The sequence below is a fragment of the Leptonychotes weddellii genome, unplaced genomic scaffold (genome assembly GCF_054177405.1).
Source record: "Leptonychotes weddellii isolate Sample4059 unplaced genomic scaffold, ASM5417740v2 HiC_scaffold_10811, whole genome shotgun sequence".
Classification (NCBI taxonomy): Eukaryota; Metazoa; Chordata; class Mammalia; order Carnivora; family Phocidae; genus Leptonychotes; species Leptonychotes weddellii.
Genome location: NW_027685243.1, coordinates 1937 through 7199, shown reverse-complemented (window position 1 = coordinate 7199; position 5263 = coordinate 1937). Strand labels below are relative to the sequence as shown.

The following is a 5263-nucleotide window of genomic DNA, read 5'->3' as shown; positions in this document are numbered from 1 at the left end:
TATATATATATATATATGAGCCAGAGCCTTAGAGTTGAACCATTTTTGTTAATAATTAAGTTTAAAGAAATTCTCCTCTCTTGTTTCACGAAGTATGTTTAGAACACAAAATGAGCTTCATAATTTCAGGAAATATTATATATTCTGTCTCTCTAGTTTATGTTTGAGATGCAAATTTAAATGATTCATTTCTGATGCTTGAAACAAAAGCAAGTAAATTATCTAATACAAGGACTAAAAACATAGCATATGCAGTTATATTTAAGGTACAGATTTTAGCACTACTTATATTTAGTACCCCATCCCTTATTTTGTATATTCATGAGGAACAAAAAAGTTTACATTGTTTTTTTACAAACTCTACCATGCCAATAAATGTTGAGGACACTCACCTAAATATGGCTTTTAATAAAGTACATCTTTCCTAAACTGGAATATAGGATTTCTGTGTGAGATATCCATGAACTCAATTTAACTTACTAATAAACTATATTTTATTTGCAAATGAAAATGCATTAAACATGACATTGGGCAATGGGGTATTTGTAGTAATTACAGTTCAGTAAATCTATTTTAACATCATTTCACAATTAAACAAACAAAAAAATCCTTACCAAAATTCCCAACAAATTTTCCTACCTCTGCCCCCATAACATACAGATCTAGAAAATAAACAGGTCAACATAAAAAATCTGTCTTAAGCATTGTTATTTGCCTTCTGTGAGCATTAAAGACTATTTGTCAGGTAAATGCTCTATTTTTAATCTCCAGTCTCAAATAAAAGCTGTCTATATCCCTTCAACTACATGTCATGTAGCTCTGTGTGCAGTGTGGCCACTTATGTATAGGAGGTACAAAGTAGACATTAAAGAGCCCCTGAAAGAAAAAAATAAATAAATTTAAAAAAAAAAAGAGCCCCTGAAAGAAAGGAGCTATTTTTCTACCTTTTCACATAATCATACATCCTGGCTAAAAATCTTTGCCTTTCTTTAGCAGACGAAATCAGGAAAAGAGTGAGCCCAAGAATGCTTTCATCTTCTTTGTGTATACCTCCTCATGGATACTTCCTTTGCCCCAGATCAGAAAAGTGTCACATGTAAAAAACATTAAATTTTACCTCAAGCAAATTTCATGGCAGAATATAATATATCAAATATTGTTAACAAATACATTTGGATTTTCAATGTTTTAAGGTTCTTTGGAATAAACAAAATCACAAGGAAGAAACATCATCATATTTGTGTTGCATAGAAACTGTATAGAGGAATACACACACACACAGACACACACATACAAACTGAAAATAACATTCACCTTTGGACTGCAGAAATGGAATACAAAGGTTTATATATCCTTGGGAAATACTTGAAATTTTTATTATACACAATATTACTTTCAAAAATGAAACATTTTTAAAAACACAGTCAAATAAATGAAATACAAGTAAAATGAATAAAGCAAAAGGTAATCTGTATGATGATATTATAACCATATTTGTAAAGGTTACTGAATTTTCAAATTGTCAGTTGACAGACAAGTTTTTAAATCCCCATGTTCCATTTTAAGTGATAATTTCATTCTGTTATTTTGATATTTGCTTATGTTTAACAAGCCAAACATACTGACCAGGTGGCATCCAAATTAACATGTGGTTATGTATAAAAAAATCATATGAGATATCATACAGGTCTTGCTTAAACTTTAATAAAATGATAAAATGACAAATGAACATGATGAGAAACCTAAACTATTACATGTGTTATTGTAATTTGCAATATGTTTACTGTAGTTCCAGAGGAACTAATTATACTTCCATGAGGTTTAGCTTCATTTCACTTTGTCGGGTTTTGAAAGGCCAACAAATGTCAAGCTTTTGGGACTTGTTACATTTTGTCTTTCAAAATGAAATATAATTAGAAATTATTTTGGACTTAAAAATGCAACAAACATCAAACTTTTAGGACATATAGTTTTGTCCTTAAACTTTTTAGTAAAAAATTATTTTGTATCTTGGGAGGGAATCACCAATACATTTTTAAAATAATGACCTGTATTATCAAACTCCGAAAACATCTTTCCTCACTCATAATATTAAAACCATGAAAATATTTTCACTACAATGAATATTGTATTTTACATATTACTTCTAAATATTGGGAGATTTTGTGCCTGATGATAAATGTTTATTTTGTAATTGGAAAACAGTAGAGTTATCACCCTGAGAGCCCCTCTGGGCAGGACACTACATGAAGTCTCTCCTCAAAAGTCCTGGAACAAAGAATTTCTTAAACAAATCTACCAACAACTGCAACCAACCCCAAATACTGTGGCTGCACCATAGTTTAAAAGAATTTATTAAGTGAAACTCACCTAATTTACTAAATATTCAATTCTGAATATAGCTAACCTATTGTCTATTGGATTGTATTTTAAATGCTATAACAGAGTGCCAAAATTAGAAGAAACCTCATAGCAACACCTTTTGTTAAAGTCAAAAACATTTCCAATTTTTCTGATAGTAAACTCAGCTTGTTCCTGAATTGTTCAGACTTGATAAATTTCAATTTCGACATCTCACTGGTGATAATAATGACAAGTGATGGAAAGGCAAAGATTGAGCAAGGCTCCTTTGAAGGATCTTCCCCTCATAGTGTTTGTATTTTCTAGCCAAATGTAAAAATGGCAAGCTCCTCCAAATAATGATACTTTCACTCACTTTTCCCTAATGTTCTAGAAGTTAGAGCCTACTGATGGTTAAGGTAAGTGCCTTTCCAGAAATATCTGGCCATTATCTAAGTTCTAGATGTGAGAGACGGAGTGAGGGAAGCAGCACGTATTACATGTGCCAAAGTTATCACAGATCTTTCCAGATGTTTTCTCTGAGTGCAAAACCCATTCTCTCAAAATTCCTGGAGATCATATAATCTCTCTGAATTTTGAAATGAGAGATTTTCCACAATACTCAGATTTTTAAAAAAATATTGCATGAAATTCTTTTTATTTCCCTGTACAGTATGTAAAACTGGTAGCTTACAATAAGAAATATTTCTCACAATAAAGTAATCCCTATCTTCTTTATAGACATTAATTTTGCATTACTTCAAGATATGTTAGAAAATGAAAAGATGCAAGATCATCAGTATGTTGATGGGTTAAATGAGCTAATTTGTTTTAGAGCAGTGATTTCTGTGCCAGGAGTGTGACCACAGGTTAAATAAAAGTGCCTGACTGCCTTTTCCTGAGAAATTCCCCATTCAGGGCTCAAGAGCAGTAAATTGCTTAGCGGTTCTCTGGGGAATCAGCTGGCATTCCCGGGTCTCTGCAAACTGGACAGCAGGTTCCTTTCACCAATTCAAGACTGGGACATGGAGCCGTAGGACAAGTCTTCACCATACAGGTGACCTGGCCACTCTGAAAGGCAACATTCAAAGATTATTCCCATGTTTCTTACAGTGGAATTACCTTTTTAAAAGTTTCTTATAATATGTAATCTGATTGGCTGACTATCTCAATATAATAAAAATTACCCATGGTATGAGCTAATTTATACATGTAGTTCTATCAATGCTTTATTTCTACATTTGCATCACGTAAAAGCAAGGCTGGAAGTACTGGCCTATAAAATGTTACCTCCCAAACCGGAGGGCCGGAGGTGTGGAGAGAGGCAGGAGTGATTGGTATCAGCTCTGTCCAAAAAACAAACTAAATAAAGACTGAGCTTTTTTCTTTTGGTGGGTACCATGATAACATTTTTTAATATTTACCAAATGCTTTCAGGCAACTTTTGTAGTGAGCCTGACTGGAGAATAAGGAGATGAATTCAAGCCCCATTTCTGCCTCTATTTGTGTAATCTTTGGCAAAGCTCATTAAACATCCTGAGTGTCAGCTCTCTCAGTTATTAGTGAAAATGTGAAAAGCCCCATGGTATTTGGCAAGTGTTCATGAGATAGTGGCATATTTATATCAATAATCAGAAACCTCAAAATCTCACATCAATATCTTGACCTTAAAAAATATGCCTAGAATCTATTCACAAAAAGAACATTTTTCTCTCTTGAATTTTTCAGGTTTGTCTCAACTGGCAGGCCAGCAGAAGTAAAACAGGAGGATGAAGGTGGAAAAACTTCTAGCAACACATACCTTACACATACAGCTAATGCAGTCTTCTTTCATCCAGTGTTCATTGTCTTTTCTTCGAATCCCTTTATCATCTGTGCATCCCGCCTGCCTGAGGCGTGCCTCCAGCTTGTTTATCTAAAAAAGGAGGTGAAGGAAAGGAATGTGGGAATTGAAATAGTACCAACAAAGCAGATAACTAACATAGTTTGATGAAATGCTCTATTCTGTAAGCACACACCTAGAGGGCAAAAGAAACTTCAAAGCCAACATAATTTTTCTTAACTTTTTTTTACCCAAAACTTAATGAATCCAAGTCATCCAGTGTCTAATCTAATAAATAGTTCCCTATATGTGACAAAATATTGAATATGGATCTAATATCTGAAACAGGTAAGTTTTAAAAGAATGGAATTAAAATCAAATGAGTAGAGTTATATATTTTTAAAAATCTTAATAGATATTAACATTAATTCAACAAACCTATATTTTACTTAATCTTTGTACTTAGGTTTTCATAAACAGCATTCCCTAAACAAATGTTTATTAGACTTCAAAGATAAAGCAAGCAATCCAAGGTCTCAAGGAGCTTAAAACTTAGTGGAATGACAGATCAATAAATCACAGTGTTAAGCCAATTAGATAATGACGGTATATCAGAAGCAGAAGGAGAGCAGAAGACAAGTTTCTCTTGGTTCTGCCTCAGGAAGTAAGGGAGGCCTCACATGGGAAAAAGCATTTGAACTGTAAGTAGACATAACAAAATCATTCAGAAGAACAAGCAGGGGAAAAGGCATTTCAGACAAAAGGGAAAAAGTTTGGCCAAAGCATGGGCACCACAAACAGGTCAATATCTCAGGGACATAAACTGCTGTGGAGGGTAAAAGGCACAGGGGGAGTGTTGGTGGGAATCAAGGCAGTAAAGAAAATTAGGACCTTAACAGTCTTATAAATTCATTTAGATATTATAGTCTCTAGACAATGGCGAAAAAATTGCAGTGATCACATAATGACAATATGAAGACAGACTAGTGAAAGCAGAGAAACTTCAAGAAGATCCACATGGGCTCAGCTGAGAAAGGAAGAAGTGAGAGTCAGGAAGAGCCATTGAGCAGGTAGAGGTGTTTGGTTGGATTGAGGGTAGGG

The 5263-nt window shown here is 33.7% G+C and overlaps 1 long non-coding RNA gene across 1 annotated transcript; it reads right to left on the bottom strand.

Annotated features, from left to right (window-relative positions):
- Positions 1–470: 470 nt before the first annotated feature.
- LOC145718101 (uncharacterized) lies at positions 471–4254 on the bottom strand. Its single transcript, XR_014141581.1, has 2 exons — positions 4142–4254; positions 471–3411 (listed from the first exon to the last, which is right to left on the bottom strand). It is a non-coding gene; the product is annotated as an uncharacterized LOC145718101 (long non-coding RNA).
- Positions 4255–5263: the final 1009 nt, after the last annotated feature.